Source organism: Protopterus annectens, chromosome 13.part0, assembly GCF_019279795.1.
Source record: "Protopterus annectens isolate FY-2018-M chromosome 13.part0, PAN1.0, whole genome shotgun sequence".
Classification (NCBI taxonomy): Eukaryota; Metazoa; Chordata; order Ceratodontiformes; family Protopteridae; genus Protopterus; species Protopterus annectens.
This window is the reverse complement of record NC_056747.1, coordinates 1179426037-1179440019: the sequence shown is the minus strand read 5'-3', so window position 1 is coordinate 1179440019 and position 13983 is coordinate 1179426037.

Sequence of the window (13983 nt, the reverse complement as noted above, 5' to 3'; positions counted from 1 at the left end):
TGTCCTGCAACGGAAGAAAACATGGAGCACTGATGAGAAACCCTAAATATCGGTGTGAAACAGATTTGAGAAACGAGAGGCAGCAGTACTAATTCTAGAAGGTAGGTTATAGATTTTGCTCCCATTTCTTTTGCTGCACTGTTGGCCTAAACCCTAAACTGGTCTATGCTCAAATACTGTGAGGAAATAGTTGTTAATGTGTAGATAAACACTGTACAAACTGAAGTACTGATGAAAGCTAGTAAGGAGCAGTGAAAGTACTGAGAAAGGTGAGCAGTGGCACAATCTGCAGAACTGCTTACAGGGAGCAGTTACAAGTCACCAATCCCTGCAAATATGTTTGTCACATAGCAACAGTCAAGCTTGTAGATCAGCACTTTCCATAGTGTCATGAGTGAGGTCTAATGCTGGATTTCAGTGAACTGTAACATACGCATTACTTCCAGCCATGGGGAAGAAGGCATGAGTAACCACTGTGTGTGAACAGGTATCTGCAAAATGTGGGCTGTTGTTTAGATTTAGACCAATATACTTTACTTTCCATGTATTGGTCTGAGTATTGTGGATGAAAGAAAATAACAGGGCTGCAAATGCTGACATACCACAGCATGTTAGGGCACGCTACCTAATGGCAACTAGGTATCTGTTATTACTTACACTCGACCATGCTATGTAGCAGGATACCTGAGTCTGTGCTGGGAAAGCATGCCAGTAGGATGAGTGATACTTACTAGATGGGAAATTAGTGTTGCATGTAGAAGAAAGGGCCAGCACTAAAGTAAACCTTCACTGCAACCACAAGCAAATCCAAATAAGAACAAAATCCAGTCAAAGGAAACACTTGACGCACAGGAATAGCACCCCAAAAAACTTTAATAAGTCAAAAAATCACAAAGCTTTCAGACCTACTTCCTTCATCAGTGTGTAGAATAAAATTCGAACCTCTCTTTAAATACAATCAATGTAAAATCACATGACACAGCTCAATAAACCAATACATTTTCCTTAAAGGTAATCATTTTTATATACACAATAAAAAAAAAATACAACAAAATCTAAAGTATCCAGTGTATTAGATATATAAAATATATAAAAAGACGTTTATAAAAAGAATCAATCCTTAAAAGTTCTTAAAAAAAGAAATTTTTCTAACTATTTTCTCATGACCATCTGCTTCTTTTTCAGTACTGGCTTGAGATGCACACTTGCATTGACTTCAGGTTTAAAATCTGCTTCAAGTAATGTGATCCATTCATACTCAACTCTAACACATTATTAGTATCACCCCCTCCTAATATTTGAATAGATAACATTTATAGCACAAAATGTAAACATATGCTCAAAACCTGCATCTTCAAGGTATTTTGCAAGAGAGTTTGTGCTCACCATCCTTCTATATCAGATTTATGTTCAATAATTCTATCCTTAAGACTACATGTTGATTTACCTACATAAAAAAGCTGTACATTTTATACAGGTAGTAAAATAAACTACATTATCAGTACTGCAAGTGACAGATGCTTTAAAATCATATTTCTTCCTTCTTATGGGGTATACAAACTTATTGTCTATCAGTATATCAAGGTGACATGAGCGATTATGACATTGAAATGTCCCTGTTCTTTTAATTGGTCTATTCTCACCCAGCTTCAAATCCTTATAACATAAACATTTTTTCAAACTACTACAATTCCTATAGGAGAAGTTGGGTTGATCACCAATAATACTTCTAATTTCTGGTACTGAAGATAGTAAACTCCAATTTCTAGAAATAATATTTTCAACATCTCCAGTCCTAGCGTAAATAGTCACATTTCTTCTTGAAACCTCTATCATCTAAACTAGAGTTCCTATCAAAGAAATATGGTTTAGTCATACCATTCCTTTTATTCAAAGTTTCTATTTTCAACTCCTGCAAACAATCAGCATTATAATCTGTCTCTTTAAAGTCAGAAATCATCTCATTCATTTGTTGTTCGCATCTCTCGTTATTAGCGTTCAGACTACTGACTCATAACAGCTGACTTTTCATTACACCCCAAACCCATGATCGGCATGCATACTAGTGTTATGCGTATATTTATTTGCATGCACTTCCTTTTAATGTTAGGAATTGCTGTAAACAATGATTTTATATCCATTGTAACAAAAACAATTAATTTAAAAGTTCACTTTGTGCCACCAATAGAGATGGTACAAGAAGAACCCTATATCTCTCTTGTAACTTTTTAGTTTAAAAAGAAATTTACTCAACACATGCTGGAAGTACATTAAGATGGGCTCAGTTATCCAACCACTCCCAGATACAACTGGCCTCATACGTGTTTCTTCAAACATTTATGTACTTTGGGAAGGCCATAAATTATTGATGTAGTAGGACATGGGACACTGAAATAATTAAACATATCTAAAAAATGTCTCCATTAATCTGCAATGGAAAAATAGCAAGATTCAGGGCAGTAATGCCTTTTTAATGTCACCTGGACTAATTTCATTCAAATATTGCGGGGGCGGGGTGATATTAATAATGTCTTAGAGATGAGTGAGTATGAATGGATCACATTACTTCAGGCAGATGTCAAACCTGGAGTCAATGCAAGTGTGCATCTCAAGCCAGTACTGAAAAAGAAGCAGATGGTCATGAGAAAATAGTTAGAAAAATTTTTTAAGAACTTTTAAGGATAGGTTCTTTTTTATACACGTTTTTTATATATTTTTACATATGTACACTGGATACTTTAGATTTTGTTGGATGTTTTTTACTATGTATATAAAATTATAGGGTCTATAATAAATTGTCGAAACAGCATTACAGTGAATGCCGTTTCAACAACACATAAAGAGCAAAATGCTCAAACAACGAAAGCCCAGGTCAGCAATTTTTTCCTAGGGAAAAAAAAATCACTTGGCCTTAGCCATGACATTGCCCTTTACAACACTGTAGTGTGATCTCGGAGTTGGTATATTTAGTTAGGGGGTGTGTGGAGGTGTGGGGGGTGAAGCCCCCCCATTTTAAATTGTATTAACTGGAGTGTTTTGATTTGCTGGTCTACCGATTTTTTTCCCTGGGAAAAATATTGGTGACCTGGGGTTTCGCTGTTTGAGCATTTCACTCTTTATGTGTCGTTGAAACAGGATTTTCTGTAATGCCGTTTTGACAATCTAATATAGACCCAAAATTATATATACCTTTAAGGAAAATGTATTGGTTTATTGAACTGTGTTATGTGATTTTACACTGACTGTATTTAAAGAGAGGTTAGAATTTTATTCTACACACTGAAAAAGGATGTAAGTCCAAAAGCTTTGTGATTTTTGTGACTTATTAAAGTTTTTGGAGTGCTATTCCTGTGTGTCAAGTGTTTCCTTTGACTGGATTTTGTTCTTATTAAGTTAGTGTTGCATTACAACATTGTGTAAGTGTTTGATGGAGGTTCATTGTGTGTGTGTGTGTGTGTGTGTGTGTGTGTGTGTGTGTGTGTGTGTGTGTGTGTGTGTGTGTGTGTGTGTGTGAGGATGGACATTTTAATAGATATATATCTTGTCAAAAGCCAGGCCAGACACAGGGCCACTGACATATTTTGTAATGGACAAAAACATTGTGCAGGAGAGTAAGGTGATGGGATGCTGGCCATCATCTGTCTACAGTTTATTTCTATTCTGCGTGGGAGGTGGGAGGGTGGGCTCAGACTCGTTGCATCTCCACAGTGGGTTGTTAGCCCTTAGAGTTATGCTTCAACATGGCCCTAGAGTGTTCACCACTGGGGATGTACCAGGTGTGTTGTATTCCACTGGCATGCCATAGAATGTCTGCAGTATACACTGATGTACATGACAATGAAAACATGTATGTCCTGTTATTTTTGGTACATCAGGACAGAAAGGGATGTGAGTATCAGCACGAGGTAAGATTGTCATTTCCATTACTGCTACTATTGCATGTGCCTATTACTTCTACACAGAGAATAAAATAAAGGTGATTAGTTAGACTTCTACTGGGTTTTCTGCTTTGGTGTCTTCATTGACTCTGCAACTGTGGATGTATCTCTGCCTCATATCACAGATGGTCAGGGACCATGATGAACTTGTTGACATATGCTGCACAGAGACTACAAACATAGGGCAGGTTGATGGTGACATGTGCATTTCAAGGAGTGAGTATCCCCTGTAGTGCAGGCTTTTTTGTTACCCTAAGGTCCATAGAGTGTGAGGATGGCAATGTGGGTGTGCAAACAAGTGACCATAGATGCCATAGGTACTACTCTCCCACAAAACTGGCTATGTCAATGTCTCTAATGCAGGGAATGTATTAGGCCATAGTTGATGCACATAGCAGCAACACATCTGTCTTTGTGGAGATGATATGTGTTCTGCATGGTGTACATAATGACCTTAGGGAGTACATATCCTGTATGTGTTACCTTACTGACATATTCCATTACATACTGGTGCAATGCAGGACCTCCCATGCTTCTGGAAATACGGCTGGTCATGTGCCATAAAGCCATTTTACCTTTGGCTCTATTGAAGATGCCCAGTGTAGATGAGGGATGCCTAGGCCATGGTCATATACTGACACTGCTTTCACAGCAATAACATTGAGAGCTGAGATTCATACAGGCTGGAGAAGGTGCCGATGTGGTGTTTGTACCAGTGCCATGTCAGGTAGAAGGGTCACACAGAACTCCCACCCTGACAATGGCTATGTTAGTGTCTGTTAGATTCCTGGGAGAGGTAGCTCCCATGGGTGAAGGTGTGCATGGGATGCTCACATTTCTTCCATATGTGCCCCCCTGGACTTGTTTGTCAGACCAAGTTACAGTGCCACACCATCTGCTGTGGGTGTATCCCAGCATAATCACACAAAATAGTATAGCCTTCAGTTCAACACACACACGCACACACACACACACACACACACACACACACACACACACACACACACACACACACACACACACACACACACACAGTGACAGTGGCCCTTCACAAAACATTTATGATAGCCTTTTCCACTCCAACCTCACACTTGTACTGCACTCTGTTATTTTCAGTTTCTACAGCACTCACACCTTTTCCTGGTAAAGTCATTGGACAGTCATACTCCATCCTTTACACGGGCAAATGATAACTGTGCTCTATTCTTTGTGGTATATCACTTGGCCTGTTTATGTTTGCTGCACAGTGTGGCCAGTCTATGCATGGGTAAGCAGAGTCTGATTTTGAGTTTGCATGCATCATATTTTAATGCTTTGTATATGCTTTACTGTGGGCCAGTTGCTGTCTCTTTGCCAGTGCACAGCGTGCCTGCCTCCATCGCCTGCTATGTGGTTTTCCACAGACTCTTTACCTGGCTCAGCCTCCACTGCCTGGCATGCTGACAGGTGTTTCTCCTGCATACTGTTCACCTGCTGCAACTGCTTCTAAAATATCGTGTTGTGTAACATTGCACATACTGAGAATATCTTAGCACAAGCGCCAGGGTCAAACTGCAGGGCACAACCAGATACATTCCAGCAGGGAAAGTATGCCTTCAAAAACCTAAACACATACTCCAGAATTTCCTGGGTTTGTGATAGGGCATAGTTGCATCCATTGTCTGTCATATTCTGCAGATTTCCTATAGGGTCAACAACAAGGGCTCCATGGTATATCCAACATCACCAATAAAATGTCCCTGGGGAAAGTCACACCTCATAAATCATTGATGCAAGTCAAATGTGTGCCATATATATATATATATATATATATATATATATACATTGTAGATGATGCCCTGTAAATTATAGACCACCTGGCAGTTAATATAGTGTAATTTTTCCAATTTACACACCTCTTCTTAGCTAACCAGGTGGGGCCATTATTTCAGTGTGGGTCTAGTCTATGGCCCCCAGGAACTCAGGGGAAATGGGCTGTATCATAAACGTTCCACACAGTATTGGCTCTATCCTCTGTGGTACAAGGAAATCACATGTGCTTCCTCACAACCTACAATATGGCATCAAGCAGCTGATGGAGTATTCTAGAGGCTGATGTCTAGGATGCCTTCACTGTGACCCCTGCAGATCACTGAAATGTCCCTGTAGCTAGTATTTGTAAAGCCACACCTACCTTAGTATTGACTAGGATAGGTACTCCTTGACTAATGTGAGGCTGCAGATGAGGCCAACAAATGTCTACCAGCTCTTGCATGGTGTTCCACAAGGTACAGCTCTACAATGCCAGTGTCGTGAAGGCCAACAAATGTTATGTGCAGTCAGATGACACTGAATCTCTGAGGCTGATGATGTGCACCACCATGGCTGCTGCACATTTGCAAAAGCTGCTGCAACCCCTAACATAATTCCAGTGCTCCTCCACATGTACACTAGGATTTACTGATGCCAATGTCACCAGTGCTAGCACTTCATGTCATGGACTTTAAACATTTATGAATTGCTCAGCCATATTATTTTCCCTTTATTTGCCTACACTAATGCCTATCTTAATAATATTGCTAATTACCATATCATTACACTGCCATTAGCATATACTGTGAACATTTTTGTTTTCTGGCCTTTCCCATTTGTGCTCAGTGCATCTCTTAGTTGCCCACACCCTGCTTATGGCCACTCATTGTGTACAAATACATACCATCATATGGCGAATATTTCTGAATCTTATGGATAGTATAACCTGCTGCATACATTATTTCTAAGAAATAGAGCTGAAGTAGATTGGGGCAGTTTCCCTTTATACTGGCACAGAAAAAGAAGGGTGCATTTAAAGTAAAATACCACTAATTTAAAGTTCTTACAGGAAAAGGTGCCATGAACTCTCACTGTATCTGTGTTTCATAGGTTCATAGGTAGGTACTAGGCTATCGACCCAAGGGCCTACGTAAGCCTAGCCAACAAGGTTCCCTGGCTTACGCCACCCAAGAAAGTTATTTTCCTGTGCCACTGTCGAGCAGAGACACAGAAGTGATCCCCGGGGTGTATTTCCTATTTCCAATCCACTCATCAAGATTTTTCTTGAAGAGTGCTAATGAAGAACTTTGTTGTATTATGGTCAGATAAACTCAAGTTGCTAATCATTATGTTATTAAAACAAGACTATTCCTTAAAATGCTTTTGACATACAAATTCCCCATAAGGATCTGACAGTTATTAAGCTTGCTGGTATTTATTCAGAAAAAATGATAATGTCACATGTTGTAAGAAAAAGTGTGATCACAATTGTGCAATATGACCCAATAGGAATTAGGTATGCATAAGTGCTTTCATAGCTTGGACCTGCTGGGGACAAAAGTACATAATGAAGCTGTGCATTTGTGAAAACAGCAGTCACCATGCAAGCTATGAAAGGTCACATAACCTGGGGCATTCAGCATGCAAGTATTGTGTACAGTGCCGGTGCTAGGTTATGTTGTACCCTAGGCAAAACTTATTGGTGTGCCCCTTGTTTTACAAATAAGTTACTTTTTTAAATTGAAATTATGACTTGATCTTGCGAGGTTAAAAACAAAAACAAAAACAGCAACAAAAAAGATGACACTGTCATTAATTAAGTATACTTTTTTCCATACAAACAATACTTAAGAGTTAAGAGCTTGTGGTCGATCTTACTTCACTAAAATGCACATTGCTCTTGTAAAGTAAGACAGAACTGCAGTCATTCTATTTTGACATAGGCATTGCCCCCATTCCGACTGCCTACCCAGAGAATATGCTTTGAGCCTACAATGTTTAAAATAATGAAAATAATAGGCCTCGGTTACATTATTATATTTCTTTCATATCACATAGCCAAGAACTTACACGTGCTCTTACTTCAGTTCACCAGTACGCACTGTACTCATGCAAGAGTACAGTTTGTTTCAACAACAAGACTTCGACAAACAGTCCTATTTATCTTGACTACTCTTACAAAACAATATTAGGTTAGAAAAATACGTGATCCTTAAACGGCTCCCCTAGAGCACACTGCAGACCTAGTGTCTCTTTAACTCCGGCCTGGATATTAAATTAAAAATATATAATAATAATAATAATAATAATAATAATAATAATAATAATAGTAAAGAAAGTCATCAACAGCCCCAAAACACATAGACCACTAGTATCTGGTTAACCATGCCAGTGTATTACAAAACAAAAAAAAATCATTAGCCCCCAAAACACATTGCATCCCTAGTATCTGCTCAACCCTGCTAGGATAGTTTATTAAAAAAAAGGAAAGTCATCAACAGTCCCCAAAACACACACACTACCTAACCTTACCTACTACTAGTATCTGGTTGACCATGCCAGGAGTGTTAGAAAATCACAAACTGCCCCCAAAACAGCCAGTCCACTGCAGATTTTGTCTTCTACTATGATCTGGTTGACCATGCCAAACTCCAGGCCCAGGATGTTAGAAGCAAAGAACAAATATATAACCAGTCCACCTTTTCATTTTAAACAGTATCTGGTTGATTCTGCCAAAAATAATAAATAATTAAATGCAATACGTATATCTGGTTGGCCCTGCTGGAAAAAAATAAAAAATAAAAAAACAGAAGAACCCATTATTTTTTTTTTCACACTTAGTGTCACTGTGGATTAGTTTTCAATTAGCAGTAATAAAATTCACACCTCGGAAGAAGACTCCACTGCTGCTCTCTCACTCATTGTTTTACACAATGCAAAGAGTGGGAAGAGAGTGCAAGAGCAATAGGACAAATCAGCAGCTACGTCACGTACGTGGCTGCTGACTAAGCAGTCCAGTCATACTCAGATTCCTGCAGTCTCTAGTCAATCTGGATTGTTTTTAAAGCAGTCCAGCAATGGTAACAAGAAAAGTAGGTGTTTTTTTTTTTTTTTTGTTAAAGCGGAACTTGAGTACACATGCACGCTGCTCTGAGTTCCGTGAACACTCAGTACATTTAACTAAATTAGAGAGGTATTACGAGCCACCCGGCTGTGCCTCTCATGATCTGCACCCTAAGTGAATGCCTAATTCGCCTTAATAGTAATGTTGGCCCTGATTGTGTTATTGCTACTTGGCTATGTCTGACAGACCATAAAAGGGCAGCCAAGTGCCAATTGGTTTTTCATTATAAATGTGAAGGCAAGGAAGTGATAGGTCAGTTTAGAAAGGGGAAAGTAGTGTGGGGTGTGACGGCAGTTGTGAGACCACACTTCACAGGCACACACAACCTACATGATGTCTTATTCTGTAAACACATGAAATGTACTTGGTCAGATCTGATTAAGCCATTTTATAAAAATAAAACTATTGTTTCAGGTTAATGTTTTGCAAACATTACTTGAAGGAACCGAATATGTTAGGCAGAGATGATTATGTAACTTTAATATGATTAAAAGACTACATGAATCAGACAGCAAACATCTAAGTCTAAATGACAGAAATGCAATATGTGGCCAAACTGAGCAGTGTAACATATTTAAGCATAATTTGCATTTGCTATCTGTAATGCAGTGCTGTGAGAATGTATGAGGGCAGTCAGAACATTTACAGTGGCAGACAAGTTGAGTGTTTAAAGTGTGACTAGTCAAATGACAGAAACGTTAAATCATTTAATCATTTACCTACTAGTGAATCAGGTTTCAACTTTAGCAGTTTTAACTAGTTAAGACAATACCTACCGAGTGGATTTTACAATAGTAGATCACTGTTAGTACAGTTTCTATTTGCACCCCATCAGTGATTCACTGTCTCTGGTGTTTTCTCCACAGCTGTCCAACCATGAAGTCAATATATAAAAGTAAGGGGTATGAGGGTGAAGTTCCCCATATAGTGAGAGCAAAGAGGCTTTCTTCTGAAAAAAAACATTTTTTTGATTGGTTGACGTCTCACTCATTTTTTTTCATCTGGGCAGGAGTAAACCTGTGGGAATCTGGAGACTCATAACAGACCCAATGTAAGTATTGTTATCTGGGGACTCATAGCAGACCCAATGTAAGTACTGTTATCTGGGGACTCATAGCAGACCCAATGTAAGTACTGTTATCTGGGGACTCATAGCAGACCCAATGTAAGTACTGTTATCTCGGGACTCATAGCAGACCCAGTGTAAGTACTGTTATCTGGGGACTCATAGCAGACCCAATGTAAGTACTGTTATCTGGGGACTCATAGCAGACCCAATGTAAGTACTGTTATCTGGGGACTCATAGCAGACCCAATGTAAGTACTGTTATCTGGGGACTCATAGCAGACCCAATGAAAGTACTGTTATCTGGGGACTCATAGCAGACCCAATGTAAGTACTGTTATCTGGGAACTCATAACAGACCCAATGTAAGTACTGTTATCTGGGGACTCATAGCAGACCCAATGTAAGTACTGTTATCTGGGGACTCATAGCAGACCCAATGTAAGTACTGTTATCTGGGGACTCATAGCAGACCCAATGTAAGTACTGTTATCTGGGGACTCATAGCAGACCCAATGTAAGTACTGTTATCTGGGGACTCATAGCAGACCCAATGTAAGTACTGTTATCTGGGGACTCATAGCAGACCCAGTGTAAGTACTGTTATCTGGGGACTCATAGCAGACCCAATGTAAGTACTGTTATCTGGGGGACTCATAGCAGACCCAATGTAAGCACTGTTATCTGGGGACTCATAGCAGACCCAATGTAAGTACTGTTATCTGGGGACTCATAGCAGACCCAATGTAAGTACTGTTATCTGGGGACTCATAGCAGACCCAATGTAAGTACTGTTATCTGGGGACTCATAGCAGACCCAATGTAAGTACTGTTATCTGGGGACTCATAGCAGACCCAATGTAAGTACTGTTATCTGGGGACTCATAGCAGACCCAATGTAAGTACTGTTATCTGGGGACTCATAGCAGACCCAATGTAAGTACTTTTATCTGGGGACTCATAGCAGATCCAATGTAAGTACTGTTATCTGGGGACTCATAGCAGACCCAATGTAGGTACTGTTATCTGGGGACTCATAGCAGACCCAATGTAGGTACTGTTATCTGGGGACTCATAGCAGACCCAATGTAGGTACTGTTATCTGGGGACTCATAGCAGACCGAATGTAAGTACTGTTTGTGAGGTAGAAAACAAAAAAAAGAGATTGTATGTGGAAAAATGCAGCTTAACAGTCCATTGTACTCAAGGAATGCAGAACAAATGTATCTGTAGTCGATGTTTCATTGCAAGTACATAGGAAGTACACAGGAATTAATCACAAAATTAGGAGTCTAAGCCAAAGAAAAGATGTTGATATTTTCTGAAATATTTTAACTTGCTCTCATCGGTAACTCTAGTGCTTTGTTCATTATAGTATTGTGGTATATAGACCCTCCTTACAAATTCATTTTATTAGCACTCATTAATACTCAATATTTCACCAGACACTAAATATCATGAAGTCACAGTTTGCATCATCATCTGATGCTACCTGATAACAACAGGAACAGGTAATGCAGGAAGTGTCTCATGCTTACTGACGACTGTTTGATTCTTCCTATAAATAACAGGTAATGCAGGAAGTGTCTCATGCTTACTGATGACTGTTTGATTCTTCCTATGAATAACAGGTAATGCAGGAAGTGTCTCATGCTTACTGATGACTGAGTCTTCCTATAAATAACAGGTAATACAGTGTCTCATGCTTACTGATGACTGTTTGATTCTTCCTATGAATAACAGGTAATGCAGGAAGTGTCTCATGCTTACTGATGACTGTTTGATTCTTCCTATAAATAACAGGTAATGCAGGAAGTGTCTCATGCTTACTGATGACTGTTTGAGTCTTCCTATAAATAACAGGTAATGCAGGAAGTGTCTCATGCTTACTGATGACTGTTTGAGTCTTCCTATAAATAACAGGTAATGCAGGAAGTGTCTCATGCTTACTGATGACTGTTTGAGTCTTCCTATAAATAACAGGTAATGCAGGAAGTGTCTCATGCTTACTGATGACTGTCTGAGTCTTCCTATAAATAACAGGTAATGCAGGAAGTGTTTCTTGCTTACTGATGACTGTTTGAGTCTTCCTATTAATAACAGGTAATGCAGAAAGTGTCTCATGCTTACTGACGACTGTTTGATTCTTCCTATAAATAACAGGTAATGCAGGAAGTGTCTCATGCTTACTGATGACTGTTTGATTCTTCCTATAAATAACAGGTAATGCAGGAAGTGTCTCATGCTTACTGATGACTGTTTGATTCTTCCTATAAATAACAGGTAATGCAGGAAGTGTCTCATGCTTACTGATGACTGTTTGATTCTTCCTATAAATAACAGGTAATGCAGGAAGTGTCTCATTCTTCCTGATGACTGCTTGATTCTTCCTATAAATAACAGGTAATGCAGGAAGTGTCTCATGCTTACTGATGACTGTTTGATTCTTCCTATAAATTATTTCATATGAGAGAGGTGCAAGCAGCTACTAACCTTGGATGACTGCAAATGTGGAGGTGTCATTAACTCCCCATCTGACCTCCAGATTCTTCAGCTGGGACTAACACGCACCAATAAGTGGTACCTGGGCCATGGCCTAAAACTAAATGCCAAAAAATGCAGCATTTTGTGTTTTGAAAAAACTTGGCACCCCTGCACCTACCACATAGGTGGCATCCTTCTGAAAGCTGACTCAATCATTAGGGACCTGGATACTTTGGCTGACAATGACCTATCCTTTGAACACTGAGTATCTACTGTTGTTAGGAAATAATTGGATGGGAGAAAGGAAATTCACCCCAGGGATCACGTCAGTCGCCCTGCTAGACAGGGGTCCAGGGAAGTAAATAGTGTGGGAAGAAATAGCCAGGGAATTGTTATGGCTAGGCTTCTACAGGCCCTAGGGCTGATAGTCTAGTACCAACCTATGAACCTATTTAACCTGGCCAATATAATAACCGGGGGTATTTCTTTTACATTTAAGTAAGTTATCATTCCTTTCTAATCATCTCTTACTAGATCCATAATAGATTATAATGATGCCTTTGGAATGTACTTGTCTAATCGTATGACCCAATTTAACCGACAACAGTATTTCTTCCCTGAGACCTTCAAGTTTATGGCTTTCTTGAACTACTCAGACCACATTAAAGTGCTCTGTCTCATTTTTGTTTCCTACAGAGTCTTGATAGCTGACCTCTGCATAGCCCACAGACCCTGAAAGCATCCAGTACTATGCAATCTCATGCACATCTGCTAAACTAATAGCACCCTAAACACCCACTCTATTAATCTTAACTTCCGCTGAAAACAAAAAGGACCTGCTGGCAGGACAGACAGATAGACAGATAGATAGACAGATATAGATAAATAGATAGATAGATAGATAGATAGATAGATAGATAGATAGATAGAAATGACATAGAATTGGTCATTTATTGAGTAGACTTCCTTTGGATATAAAGCAAAATAGCTCCATGACCCTCATTAAGTGTAACCTGGATGAATCATAAATGCCCCTCAAGCTCTCAATGAAAGCAGTTGAAACAGCACAAATTAGTCATGACAATGGGTACCTACAACTTGGGATTTTGTGGTTAGCCTACTAATGGGTCTCTCAATCAATAGCCTAACATTAACCTATGAACCTACAAACATGGGTTACTTAAAGGCAGTATATCATATTAAACTGTTTACAGAAGCAGCCTGAGTTACACTTGCACCTTGTAGAGCATTAATTGTGCTTAATACTAAAATTATTCAATGATTAAAGTGTATGGCATCATTAGGACTAATAGTTAAACAGACAAAGCATCCTGAATGGGTGAAGGGCATGGTGACTGCAGTCAAATAAGACAATGTCACCATTTGTTATTGATTCACATAACATCAATAAATTCAGCAAGAAGGAATGCTCTCCACTGCAGACTACTATTTGTTTATTTATTTATTTAACATTTGTTTACTGGGAAAGTCCGACTTGGAACTTAGAGGCCCAGGGAGAAACACTCCAGACGCATGTCTTTGTACTACAGAAATAGTTACCACAATGCCTAGATACATAC